This window comes from Canis aureus, chromosome 12 (genome assembly GCF_053574225.1).
Source record: "Canis aureus isolate CA01 chromosome 12, VMU_Caureus_v.1.0, whole genome shotgun sequence".
Lineage (NCBI taxonomy): Eukaryota > Metazoa > Chordata > Mammalia > Carnivora > Canidae > Canis > Canis aureus.
Genome location: NC_135622.1, coordinates 48,066,618 through 48,080,943, shown reverse-complemented (window position 1 = coordinate 48,080,943; position 14,326 = coordinate 48,066,618). Strand labels below are relative to the sequence as shown.

General features: G+C 41.7%; 2 long non-coding RNA genes across 4 annotated transcripts in view; one reads left to right on the top strand and one right to left on the bottom strand.

Annotated features, from left to right (window-relative positions):
• LOC144281156 (uncharacterized) overlaps nucleotides 1–14,326 on the bottom strand; it is a 121,735-nt gene that overhangs the window by 4,764 nt on the left and 102,645 nt on the right. The window contains exons 4-5 of one of the 2 annotated variants that reach the window (XR_013349604.1): nucleotides 13,635–13,720; nucleotides 13,315–13,437 (exon numbers count right to left, since the gene is read on the bottom strand). This is a non-coding gene — a long non-coding RNA (uncharacterized LOC144281156). Of the gene's footprint in view, nucleotides 1–13,314; nucleotides 13,721–14,326 lie in introns of both variants that reach the window. The other variant, XR_013349603.1, reaches the window with a different exon arrangement.
• The window catches only part of LOC144281155 (uncharacterized), a 37,883-nt gene that overhangs the window by 10,367 nt on the left and 13,190 nt on the right, over nucleotides 1–14,326 (top strand). Inside the window, exon 1 of one of the 2 annotated variants that reach the window (XR_013349601.1) lies at nucleotides 13,990–14,127. The exons of the other annotated variant lie outside the window; for it this stretch is intronic. This is a non-coding gene — a long non-coding RNA (uncharacterized LOC144281155). Of the gene's footprint in view, nucleotides 1–13,989; nucleotides 14,128–14,326 lie in introns of those variants that run through there. 2 annotated transcript variants of the gene reach the window in all.

The following is a 14,326-nucleotide window of genomic DNA, read 5'->3' as shown; positions in this document are numbered from 1 at the left end:
TCTAATAGCTGAGTAATATTCCATCGTATACATAAACCACATCTTCTTTATCCATTCATCTTTCGTTGGACACCGAGGCTCCTTCCACAGTTTGGCTATCGTGGACATTGCTGCTATAAACATCGGGGTGCAGGTGTCCCGGCGTTTCATTGCATCTGAATCTTTGGGGTAAATCCCCAACAGTGCAATTGCTGGGTCATAGGGCCGGTCTATTTTTAACTCTTTGAGGAACCTCCACACAGTTTTCCAGAGTGGCTGCACCAGTTCACATTCCCACCAACAGTGTAAGAGGGTTCCCTTTTCTCCACATCCTCTCCAACATTTGTGGTTTCCTGCCTTGTTCATTTGCCCCATTCTCACTGGTGTGAGGTGGTATCTCATTGTGGTTTTGATTTGTATTTCCCTGATGGCAAGTGATGCAGAGCATTTTCTCATGTGCGTGTTGGCCATGTCTATGTCTTCCTCTGTGAGATTTCTCTTCATGTCTTTTGCCTATTTCATGATTGGATTGTTTGTTTCATTGGTGTTGAGTTGAATAAGTTCTTTATAGATCTTGGAAACTAGCCCTTTATCTGATACATCATTGGCAAATATCTTCTCCCATTCTGTAGGTTGTCTTTGAGTTTTGTTGACTGTATCCTTTGCTGTGCAAAAGCTTCTTATCTTGATGAAGTCCCAATAGTTCATTTTTGCTTTTATTTCTTTTGCCTTCGTGGATGCATCTTGCAAGAAGTTACTGTGGCCGAGTTCAAAAAGGGTGTTGCCTGTGTTCTTCTCTAGGATTTTGATGGAATCTTGTCTCACATTTAGATCTTTCATCCATTTTGAGTTTATCTTTGTGTATGGTGAAAGAGAGTGGTCTAGTTTCATTCTTCTGCATGTGGATGTCCAATCTTCCCAGCACCATTTATTGAAGAGACTGTCTTTCTTCCAATGGATAGTCTTTCCTCCTTTATCGAATATTAGTTGCCCATAAAGTTCAGGGTCCACTTCTGGATTCTCTATTCTGTTCCACTGATCTATGTGTCTGTTTTTGTGCCAGTACCACACTGTCTTGATGACCACAGCTTTGTAGTACAACCTGAAATCTGGCATTGTGATGCCCCCAGATATGGTTTTCTTTTTTAAAATTCCCCTGGCTATTCGAGGTCTTTTCTGATTCCACACAAATCTTAAAATAATTTGTTCTAACTCTCTGAAGAAAGTCCATGGTATTTTGATAGGGATTGCATTAAACGTGTATATTGCCCTGGGTAACATTGACATTTTCACAATATTAATTCTGCCAATCCATGAGCATGGAATATTTTTCCATCTCTTTGTGTCTTCCACAATTTCTTTCAGAAGTGTTCTATAGTTTTGAGGGTATAGATCCTTTACATCTTTGGTGAGGTTTATTCCTAGGTATCTTATGCTTTTGGGTGCAATTGTAAATGGGATTGACTCCTTAATTTCTCTTTCTTCAGTCTCATTGTTAGTGTATAGAAATGCCACTGATTTCTGGGCATTGATGTTGTATCCTGCCACGCTACCGAATTGCTGTATGAGTTCTAGCAATCTTGGGGTGGAGACTTTTGGGTTTTCTATGTAGAGTATCATGTCATTGGCGAAGAGGGAGAGTTTGACTTCTTCTTTGCCAATTTGAATGCCTTTAATGTCTTTTTGTTGTCTGATTGCTGAGGCTAGGACTTCCAGTACTATGTTGAAGAGCAGTGGTGAGAGTGGACATCCCTGTCTTGTTCCTGATCTTAGGGGAAAGGCTCCCAGTGCTTCGCCATTGAGAATGATATTTGCTGTGGGCTTTTCATAGATGGCTTTTAAGATGTCGAGGAATGTGTCCTCTATCCCTACACTCTGAAGAGTTTTGATCAAAAATGGATGCTGTATTTTGTCAAATGCTTTCTCTGCATCTAATGAGAGGATCATATGGTTCTCAGTTTCTCTCTTGCTGATATGATGAATCACATTGATTGTTTTATGGGTGTTGAACCAGCCTTGTGTCCCAGGGATAAATCCTACTTGGTCATGGTGAATAATTTTCTTAATGTATTGTTGGATCCTATTGGCCAGTATTTGTTGAGAATTTTTGCATCCATGTTCATCAGGGATATTGGTCTGTAATTCTCCTTTTTGGTGGGGTCTTTGTCTGGTTTTGGAATTAAGGTGATGCTGGCCTCATAGAACGAATTTGGAAGTACTCCATCTCTTTCTATCTTTCCAAACAGCTTTAGGAGAATAGGTATGGTTTCTTCTTTAAACGTTTGATAAAATTCCCCTGGGAAGCCATCTGGCCCTGGACTCTTGTGTCTTGGGAGGTTTTTGATGACTGCTTCAATTTCCTCCCTGGTTATTGGCCTGTTCAGGTTTTCTATTTCTTCCTGTTCCAGTTTTGGTAGTTTGTGGCTTTCCAGGAATGCGTCCATTTCTTCTAGATTGCCTAATTTATTGGCGTATAGCTGTTCATAATATGTTTTTAAAATCGTTTGTATTTCCTTGGTGTTGGTAGTGATCTCTCCTTTCTCATTCATGATTTTATTAATTTGAGTCTCCTCTCTCTTCTTTTTAATAAGGCTGGCTAACGGTTTATCTATCTTATTAATTCTTTCAAAGAACCAACTCCTGGTTCTGTTGATCTGTTCCACAGTTCTTCTGGTCTCAATTTCGTTGAGTTCTGCTCAAATTTTAATTAACTCTCTTCTTCTGCTGGGCGTGGGGTCAATCTGCTATTTATTCTCTAGCTCCTTTATGTGTAAGGTTAGCTTTTGTATTTGAATTCTTTCCAGTTTTTGAATGGTTGCTTGTATTGCAATGTATTTCCCCCTTAGGACTGCTTTTGCTGCATCCCAAAGATTTTGAACGGTTGTATCTTCATTCTCATTAGTTTCCATGAATCTTTTTAATTCTTCCTTAATTTCCTGGTTGACCCTTTCATCTTTTAGCAGGGTGGTCCTTAACCTCCACGTGTTTGAGGTCCTTCCAAACTTCTTGTTGTGATTTAGTTCTAATTTCAAGGCATTATGGTCTGAGAATATGCAGGGGACGATCCCAATCTTTTGGTATCGGTTCAGACCCGATTTGTGACCCAATATGTGGTCTATTCTGGAGAAAGTTCCATGTGCACTTGAGAAGAATGTGTATTCAGTTGAGTTTGGATGTAAAGTTCTGTAGGTATCTGTGAAATCCATCTGGTCCAGTGTATCATTTAAAGCTCTCGTTTCTTTGGAGATGTTGTGCTTAGAAGACCTATCGAGGGTAGAAAGAGCTAGATTGAAGTCACCAAGTATAAGTGTATTATTATCTAAGTATTTCTTCACTTTGGTTATTAATTGGTTTAAATATTTGGCAGCTCCCACATTCGGGGCATATATATTCAGGATTGTTAAGTCCTCTTGTTGAATAGATCCTTTAAGTATGAGATAGTGTCTCTCTTCATCTCTCACTACAATCTTCGGGGTAAATTTTAGTTTATCGGATATAAGGATGGCTACCCCTGCTTTCTTTTGAGGACCATTTGAATGGTAAATGGTTCTCCAACCTTTTATTTTCAGGCTGTAGGTGTCCTTCTGTCTAAAATGAGTCTCTTGTAGACAGCAAATAGATGGCTCCTGCTTTTTTATCCAGTCTGAAACCCTGCGCCTTTTGATCGGGTCATTAAGCCTGTTCACGTTCCGAGTTACTATTGACAGATATGAGTTTAGTGTCATCATGATATCTATTCAGTCCTTGTTTTTGTGGATTGTTCCACTGAACTTCTTCTTAAAGGGGAATTTTAAGAGTCCCCCTTAAAATTTCTTGCAGAGCTGGTTTGGAGGTCACATATTCTTTCAGTTCCTGCCTGTCTTGGAAGCTCTTTATCTCTCCTTCCATTTTGAAGGAGAGCCTTGCTGGATAAAGTATTCTTGGTTGCATATTCTTCTCATTTAGGACCCTGAATATATCCTGCCAGCCCTTTCTGGCCTGCCAGGTCTCTGTGGAGAGGTCTGCTGTTACCCTAATATTCCTCCCCATAAAAGTCAGGGATTTCTTGTCTCTTGCTGCTTTAAGGATCTTCTCTTTATCTTTGGAATTTGCAAGCTTCACTATTAGATGTCGAGGTGTTGAACGGTTTTTATTGATTTTAGGGGGGGATCTCTCTATTTCCTGGGTCTGAATGCCTGTTTCCCTTCCCAGATTAGGAAAGTTTTCAGCTAGGATTTGTTCAAATACATATTCTGGCCCTCTGTCCCTTTCGGCGCCCTCGGGGACCCCAATTAAACGTAGGTTTTTCTTCCTCAGGCTGTCATTTATTTCCCTTAATCTAACCTCATGGTCTTTTAATTGTCTGTCTCTTTTTTCCTCAGTTTCCCTCTTTGCCATCAACTTGTCTTCTATGTCACTCACTCGTTCTTCCACCTTGTTAACCCTTGTCGTTAGGACTTCTAGTTTGGATTGCATCTCATTCAATTGATTTTTAATTTCTGCCTGATTGGATCTAAATTCTGCAGTCATAAAGTCTCTTGAGTCCTTTATGCTTTTTTCTAGAGCCACCAGTAGCTGTATGATAGTGCTTCTGAATTGGCTTTCTGACATTGAATTGTAATCCAGATTTTGTAACTGTATGGGAGAGAGGACTGTTTCTGATTCTTTCTTTTGAGGTGAGGTTTTCCTTCTTGTCATTTTGCTCAGTGCAGAATGGCCAAAAACATGTTGTATTGGGAAAAGGAGAAAAAGAGAAAGAAGGAAAGAAAAGAGAAAAAGAAAAAAGGAAGAAAAAAAGAAAAAAGAGAAGAAAAAGAGAAAGAGAAAGAAAAAGAATGAAAGGGAAAAAGGGTGGGGCAAGCAAACAGAAATCAAAAAGAAAAAAAAGAAAAAAAAAAAAAAACCACGGGGGAGTATCTTCTGATTCTGTGTACTTTAAGTCCCTTGACTTCCCCTGGAACTTGTCCGTCTAGCTGGTCTTCTGGGGGAGGGGCCTGTTGTGCTGAATTTCAGGTGTTAGCACTTGGGGAGCTGCTCTGCCCCCTGCCTGGTGCAGGGCTCAGTGGGGGTTGTTTACCCTGTGAGACCCCTGCAGGAACAACAACGGTTGCAGCTCTGGAGCCCTGGATTCAGCCCCCGCAGGAACTCCGGAGCTCTCGGTCTGCAGGGCCTGGAGGCTCCCGGGCGGGGCCGCTGATCTGCTCAGCTGGGGCAGGAGCGTCCTCGCTGTCCTGGGCCCTCCCGGCCTCTGCCTGTCCCGGGGGAGGCCGGATCCTGGGCTGTGTCCCGGCGCCCTGTGCTCCCGGGCCTGCGCTGGTGGATTCGCGCTCCTGCCCTGCAGGCCCCTCGAGGAGCCGCCCCCGAGCCCCCCCGAGCTGCTCCCGCCCCGCAGCGCCCCCGCGGAGCCGCCCCCGAGCCCCTCCGAGCTGCTCCCGCCCTGCAGGCCCCTCGAGGAGCCGCCCCCGAGCCCCCCCCGAGCTGCTCCCGCCCCGCAGCCCCCCCGCGGAGCCGCCCCGGAGCCGCCCCCGAGCCCCCCCGAGCTGCTCCCGCCCCGCAGCCCCCAGCGCGGAGCCGCCCCCGAGCCCCCCCGAGCTGCTCCCGCCCCGCAGCCCCCTCCGCGGAGCCACCCCCGAGCCCCCCCCAGCTGCTCCGGGTCCCGCCGTGCGCGCTGCAGCCCTTAGGGAGCTCGGCGCACTCTCCCGGGGCGCAGGTGCCTGTTAGTGTCCCCGGGAGCCCGAGGGCATCCCCGCCCTCCTGGGTCCTGCTCCACCTCCCCGCGAGCCCCTTTCCGCCCGGGAAGGTCGGTGCAGCTCCTGCTCCTCCAGGACGGGGCTCTCCTGTCCTGGGGACACTCGCCCCGGCCTCAGCCCGGCTCCTCGCGGGGCCCCTCCCCCTTGGAGGCCTTTGTTTCTTTATTTCTTTTTTCCCGTCTTCTTACCTTGATAGAAGCGCGAACTCTTCTCACTGTAGCATTCCAGGTGTTCTCTCTTTAATTCTCAGGCCGAATTCATAGATTTTCAGGATAATTTGAAGGTTTTCTAGGTAATTTGGTGGAGACAGGTGATTTGGGGACCCTACTCTTCCACCATCTTGCCCCTCCTCCTCTATATTAATATATTCTAAAATTATTCCATTTAACACCCTTTGCTAGCTTATCAGCTATAATTCTTTGTTATTTTAGTGGTGATTTTCAGGTTTATAGTATATATATCTTTATTTATTTATTTTTTTTAAAGATTTTATTTATTTATTCATGATAGTCACACACAGAGAGAGAGGGGCAGAGACACAGGCAGAGGGAGAAGCGGGCTCCATGCATCGGGAGCCCGACGTGGGATTCGATCCCGGGTCTCCAGGATCGCGCCCTGGGCCAAAGGCAGGCGCCAAACCGCTGCGCCACCCAGGGATCCCTATATCTTTAATTTATAAAAGTCTACTTTCAACTGCTGTTATACTATTTCACATATAAGAATATTATGATATCCTACTTCCATTTTGTGCCTCCAAAACTTTGAGATAGTGTTGCCATAACTTTTCCATATAAATGTATGATAAATCCCAACTACATTGCTATTATTTTTAAGCAGTCAGTTATCTTTTAAAGATCTTTAAATAATGAAAAAAAGTCTTATATGGTTGTTCATATACTTACTATATTGAATATTTCTGTTCTTTGATATTATTGATGTCCATATATCCTTCTAGTGTAACTTTCCTCTGACTCAAAGACCTCCTTTAACATTTCTTATCATTCAGGTCTTGCTGCTAATGAATTTTTCCTCTTTGATTTGTGAAGAATTATTTCATTTCAATTTTTGAAAAGAAAAATATTTTCAATGGGTATAAAATCTAGGATGGCAGGATTTTTTCTTTCAATACTTTAAATATTTTTTCCCACTCTCTTCCCACTTGTATTGTTTCTAATGAGATTGTACTGTCATCCACCTTTGTGTGTGTATGTGTGTGTGTGCATTTCCTTACATTATGACAATGGAAGATATCCCAGCTTATTTTGTGTATTTGGAGTCCTAGTCATAGAATCAATCATATCTCCAAGGAAATTTGGTTCCTTTTATTGCGAAAAATATTAGAAACCAAGATCTGAGTCTCAGTTTCTATGGCTATTCCCTTTTGCCTTTGTAAATGGGAAATGTAAGATAATGAAGTTAATAATAGAGAACATAGAAGGATGCCAAAGGAGGCCCTTAGAATAGGGAAGAATTTCTTTAACAAAAATAAAAAAGCAGAACACAAGAGAGAAATAATGAAATTCCCTGTATTAAAAAAAATTCTGTTCATTGGAAGATATTATATGGTATAAGCAGAGATGTGAGAGTTTATGATTAGCTCTTTTTTTAAAAAAAAGATTTTTATTTCTTTATGAGAGACACACACAGAGAGAGAGAGAGAGAGGAAGAGACACAGGCAGAGGGAGAAGCAGGCTCCATGCAGGGAGCCTGATGTGGGACTTGATCCCAGGACTTGATCCTGGGACTTCAGGATCACCCCCGAGCTGAAGGCAGGTGCTTAACTGCTGAGCCACCCAGGCATCCCATGATTGGCCATTTGAAATATTTCTTATGGGCAGAGAATTAACACCTAAAATATATATATATAAATAATCCCTGGGGTGCCTGGCTGGCTTAGTTGGTGGAGCGTTTGACTATTAATATCAGGGTTGTGAGTCCAAGCCCCATGTTGGGCATGGGACCTACTTAGAAAATAATTCCTGAAAGTTAATAAGAAACAGAAAGAATACTATATAAACATGGAAATTATAAGGATGCATAATAAATAGACTGTGATATCCAATTGACCATCAAGAATATAATCTGATGCATAAATTCACTAAGAACTGCAAGACATTGAGGAGGGCACTGCCTCTTCCAGGTAAGATGGTGGATGAGGGTGCATAGTTTGTGGCTAAATAATATGATAACCAGGACCAAATAGGAAAACAGATAAAATAGGAAAAGAAAGCTGTTTGAAGACATTATAGGTTGTGTGGAATCCAAGAATTATGAGAGCAGTACCTAATAGGAGAGGAAACTTAAAAGGAGTCAACATTCTGTAGCTGCTTTTCACCTTGAGGCTTTTGCAGATTCTGGGCAGTAGGCAAGAGGCTGAACACCTACAAAGGGCCCAAGCAAAGGATCTGATACTAAAAAGTAGAGAAAAATGAATTAAACTGGAACTTTCAAGGAATTCATGAGAAAAACCAAAAAGAACAAATGATGCAAATGAAAACCTAGAGATTTTTTTTTTAATATTTATTTATTTATTTATTTATGATAGTCACAGAGAGAGAGAGAGAGGCAGAGACACAGGCAGAGGGAGAAGCAGGCTCCATGCACCGGGAGCCTGATGTGGGATTCGATCCCGGGTCTCCAGGATCGCGCCCTGGGCCAAAGGCAGGCGCCAAACCGCTGCGCCACCCAGGGATCCCCAAACCTAGAGATTTGAATAGCTAAAAACTTCATAAATAAGGAAGGGACCATCATTGAGTCCTACAATGAAATATTTGCCAAATTTTTTTTTATTTGCCAAATTTTTAAGTTGCACACTGAAAGAGATTAATAAGCTAAGAAAAGAAGAAAAAAAAAAAAGAAAAACAAACAAGCCAACAAAAATCTCCAAAAAGTGAAGAGTATCTGGCAGCCTTTGGTGCTGAGGGACCAAGGACTAGAGCTCAGGACCCAGAAGAGGAAGAGGTTCCAATGAACACCATAGGCTCTTATTTATAATTCCTATTGATATATGCCCTGAGAGAAGCAATGAGTCAGAAATAGAAAACTCACCTAAAACGTAAGCCTGTCTCAAGTCAGCTGAGTCCCTAAGAATTTATGTGAATAGGTTCTCACTCTGCCTGCATAATAAGAAAAATGGTGAACATTCTCTTGAGAAAGATAATGTGATTTGGGTCACCTACAATTTCTTCATTATAAGAAAAAAAAAGTGTATAATTGGAATCACAGAAAGAGAGAGTGGAGAGAAGGGGAGGAAGGAATGTTTGAACAAATAAGAAATATTAGGTAGACAATTGATAAAGACATCAATACACATATCATGTTTCATGAAGTTGTGCATACCCCAAGCAGAATAAATACAAAGAAAATCCTACCAGCACATGAATAAAGCAAAACCGTTGAAATCCACAGAAAAGAAAATAAGCCTAAGATGGCAAAATTTGGAGAGACAATTACCTTCAAAATCACAACACTAAGAATAATATCTCAACAGAAATTATAGAAGACAGAAGACAAATTATTTTTTTTTAATTCTGGAAAAAATGACTATCAATCTAGAATTGTATACATAGCAAAAGTATATTTTAAATTTAAGCAGAAATAAATAAATATTCAGAAACTTAAAGACTAAATAAACTATCTCAATTAAAATACCCCAATTAAAATAAATTCTGATCTTGTGTCAGAACTTAATAAAATAATCCCAGACAGAAACACAAAAGTAAAGGTTGTAAGAAAAAGCAGGAGAAAGGGGTTCTTAATGTCTCCATGTCTTCCCCAGGTATCAGTTTTGCAAACTACAGTTTCAAGGCAATAAAGATTCCTTTGGCTTCTTATGTCCAAGACAATGGTCATCTAAATATCTTGTATTATTCTTTTTATTAAGATTTTATTTATTTATTCATGAGAGACACAAAGAGAGAGAGAGGGGTGGGCAGAGACATCAACCGAGGGAGAAGCAGGCTCCATGCAGGGAGCCTGATGTGGGACTCAATCCGGGACTCCAGGATAATGCCCTGAGCTGAAGGCAGACGCCCAACCGCTGAGCCACCCAGGCATCCCTGTTATTCTAACTAAAAGTGTTCATCAAGGGATTTCTGAATGGGCACCTGGGTGGCTCAGTTGGTTAAGCATCTGCTTTCAGCTCAGTTCATGATCCTGGGGTCCTGGGAATCCTGGAGTCCTGGAATTGAGCCTTGCATTGGTCTCCCTCCTAGGCCTGCTTCTCCTTCTCCCTCTGCTGCTCTTCCTGCTTGTGTTCTCTCCCTCTCTCTCTCAAATAAATAAATAAATAAATAAATAAATAAATAAAATCTTTAAGTGAAAAAAGAGAGAGATTTCTGAATAGAAAGATTCCTCCAACTGACCTGAGCTCTCTCTCCTTAGGTGTAGGACAAGCTGTCATTCTATTTACCCTCCTCAATGAAGTGCATTAAACATATACCTTGAGAAATCACATAAGTTCAACAACTTATTTAATATTAGGGAGTGAGAGAAGACTTTCTGAAAGAAGCAGTACCATAATCTGGCCCCAGAAGTCAAACTTTGCAAAAGTTAATGTTAGAAAGGGCAGGATGCATTCATAAAACACCAGTGGTCCAGTATGACTGAAACTTAAACTAAGAAGGAATTCAGAGAAATGTCAAGAGATAGAGCTGGAAGGGGCAAATGGAAGGGAACCAGATCATAAATGGATTCCTGACCCTTTTTTGGTATAAGAGAAAAGGAATACATTACAGAGAATGGGTTGATAATATGCAAATGCAGGCAGGAAAGCCATTAGGGGGCTTGGCATAGTGTTTGTTTTTAACAGATAGAATCTGTAGGTTTTTATGAGAAGCAAGCTCAAGCCACTCCATCCTCTTCTCACTCTACAACCACAGAATGAGAATAACTGCCTGAATTGGTCATGTTCACAAGCCATTGATTAGACAATAATGTTCTAGAAATTTACCTGTCCTTCCTTTAGTGATAGTCTTAGAGATCTCTGTCTTCTTCCTAGGACTTATGGAAATAAAGACATGGCCCTGTGTCTGCTTCCTATCATCAGGAGACAATATCATTCTTTCTCTTTGAACCAGTGTTACCCTCTCTCTGACATTTTGCTGTCAATCTTACTCTTTCTCATTGCTTTTCCTTCTACACTGCTGACCCGGATAATTTATGCAACCTGCCACAACATATCACTCCTGGAATCTCAGTAGCTGAACACAACAAAAATTTATTCCTGGCTCACAGAGAATCTGGTAGAACAGGAAGTGTGCTTCATGGCAGGAGAGCAAAAAGATGGAGGAAGGACCCTGGTTCTAATGCCTCTGGCTGATAGTGACACACATCACTTCTTACAGGCCATTCTCCAGAACTAGTTAACAGTTACCAGGCCTCAAACTAACTTCAGAAGAGGCTGGGAAATATGGTGGAGCAAATAGATTATTGCTTTTCTCTCCTAAAGAGACTTGAATGGCTGCTCTGGAATCTATCTGTGTGTTGTCTGTCTGTCTGTCTGTCTGTCTCTTATAAACAGATATCTGTTTGGAGTTTGTTTTTTTGTTTTGTTTTATTTTTTACCTTTCAGTTGTTTAAGGAATGACACATGGGTTATACTTTTGACTCTCTCAACAACCCAAGATATAGGCTTTGGAGTATGTGAGAAATCTGCCCAAAGCCACAACGCTGGTAAAGGAGTGATCCAAGATATTCACTGAGAGAACTATCCCTAAACTCAATTACAGAGGTTCTCAACCTTCAGTCTCTTCATCCTGCACAAAATTTACATTACTGAACTCCACCCCTAAAATTTCTGATTCAGTTGGTCTGGTGGTGCCCATGAATTTGCAACAAGTTCACAGTGAAGCTGGTGTACCAGGGATTGAGACAGACTCCTGATGTAAGGCTATATAGCTTATCAAAACAGTATCCATGAGTGAAAACTATAAAGTGTTACCTATAATAAAGTATTGAAACAAATAAATCTTTCCAAATCAGGAATAATTCTTAAAGAATGGGACCTGCTATGTGTACTATTTGCAGACTCTTAATAGCTTTGCTTCCTGATAAGTTTTCCTTGCCAACATACAGAGCAAAGGCCAGACTGGTTTCTGAGGAACTGAGGCTCATGGGCTAGCCTCCTCTTCTTCTGAGGAAGACATTGGCAGACTTTTATTCCTCTAAGCATCCCATATGCCCCAACCCACAAGGAGCTCTGGTGTACACGTTCTCTGTTTAGAAGGGAAGGAAAGGAGAAATAATTTTTCATTTCTTTCTGCCCATGCCTCTGGCAGGCATAACCGTAGCCCATCTGTTCTCTTCTCAGATTCAGCCCACCCTTGCTCTTTCTTTTTCTTCTAGACTTCACATTTTCCAGAAGGACAGAGTTTTTAGCAGGTACTCCTCCTCAGCTCTCAACTTCTCAGACTGTCTGAAGTGCCCCCTCCCTCAACAATGCTAACCTGCAAACCTCAGTTTCTAAAAGTAAAAGTCCCTAGGGGTTGGCAGTAAAACTGATTTATAAATATTATACCTAACTCTTCTTATTGATTTATACGTTTCTAAGTAATAAAAAAAAGTAATAATGAATAAGCAACTGAATTTGTTTTCAGTACCCAAACTAGCCTATTCTAACATGCATAATGAGAGAAATTAACAGAAATTATTGTGGATATACTCAAAAATTATTTATTTCCTCCAAAGCCATGTGTCATCAAGAAATTCCAAGAAGGGATATTGCCTGACCAATCTGAGAATTTGTGTTCTATTTCCTAAGACTTATTTCCTCAGTATCTTGTTTTACTATTCTGCTCCTAAACAAAATCCTGGATTGTTGAATTGAGACGCTTTGTAGTAGGTGAGCTGACCTTGATTTAGTCCGAGAGACGACAAGGTGAGACTAAATAAATACCAAGCTTCCCCATGTGTGCATAGGTATTGTGCAGGTGGTTTGGGGGTTGAAGAAATAGAAACCATCATCCCCAGAAGACTCCAAGGCTCCCCACCACAATACAAAGTGACTGCTGTGTTCATTAGCTATGTTGTGGCAGCACTGCCAGACCAGTCTTCACCTATCCATTCACCCTTTGGGCAACAGTAAGAATTAATCAACAGGACTTTAGCTACCATGTCCTGGAAGTGAATGATACTGCATAGAGAGAAGTATCAAAAAAGACTCAGAAAGTCTTTTTAAAAAGCTCCACTGGTGGGGATCCCTGGGTGGCTCAGCGGTTTAATGCCTGCCTTTGGCCCAGGGCATGATCCTGGAGTCCTGGGATCAAGTCATGCATCAGGCTCCCTGCATGGAGCCTCCTTCTCCCTCTGCCTGTGTCTCTGCCTGCCTCTCTCTCTCTCTCTCTCTCTCTCATGAATAAATAAATATTTTTTTTTAAAGTTCCACTGGTTGTATCTTCCAGACCAGGAATAGAGGTAGGAAAGAACACAGGCTCTGGGTGGGTTTCTACAAATACAAACCTTCCCAAATCTTCAGATTTTCCAAAAGGCTAATTGGCCAGAGTGCCTGCTGGATTCAGAGAAGGATGCTGTAAAGCCACCACTTCAGCAAAGGGACTAATTCATTCAGACAACAGGACACTGATAGCAGGAGGTAGAGTTGACTTACCTGGGTGGTAGGGGATTGTAGGTAGGGATGAGTAGGAAAGGGAGGAGAGATTTTTGGCAAGACAGTCAGTACGTCTCACTTCAAATTTGACATTCTTCTCTTTCTTCAGTTAGGCAAAACATACTAAGGGATCAGAAGTAAAGACAACTCAGGGTGAACAGGCAAGGTTGCTGGCATTGTAATGTTCATTTTCAGATACAGAGAGTAGTATATGTACACCCCACAGTTTCAAATGGTGGAAAGTGATGTGTTCTTTAAGAGGGACTATGGAAGAAACTGTGAAGAAAATCTTTCAGTTGTAAGGTCCAGGGAAAACTCACAGAAGAGGTGATTCTGAGAGGCTTGACACACAGGTCTCACCTCCAGCCATAGGCATTTATAAGATCTTGCAGGTGGAGGGAATCACCTAAGCAGAGATGAAAAAAAAAAATAGGGAAAAGTTGGGTGGATTTGGGGAAAATGTTAACGGTACTATTATTAAACCAGGGCAGCTGAGAGAGGAGTGGGATTTTTGTTTCGTTTTGCTTTTAAGAGAGGGAGAGAAAGAGAAAGCAAGGGTGGGAAAGAAGGGTAGAGGTAGACAGAGAGTCTCAAACAGGCTCCCTGTCCAGTGCAGAGCCTGATGCGGGACTCGATCTCACAATACTGAGATCATGACCTAAGCTGAAACCAAGAGCCAGATGCTTAACCAACTGAGCCACCCAGGCACCCAAGGATTTATGTCTTCAAGGGAAAGTTGGAACTAGCCTTGAATATTAGAATAGAGCACAGGGTGGATGGACAATGGAATAAGGAGCCATCGCAGATAATACAGTAAGGAGACTCATACCAAAATTCTTTAGAAAGTAATACAAAAGTGGAGGGATGGGAGGGAAGAAAAATTCAGAGCTGAACTAACAAAAAACTACCCCAGCAGCACATTTGCATAATTACTCATAGATTCCAAACACTTCCTTATATATAATCTCAGTTGTATTTTGCAACTATCTTGGGTGTGATTCACTTCAAGTTA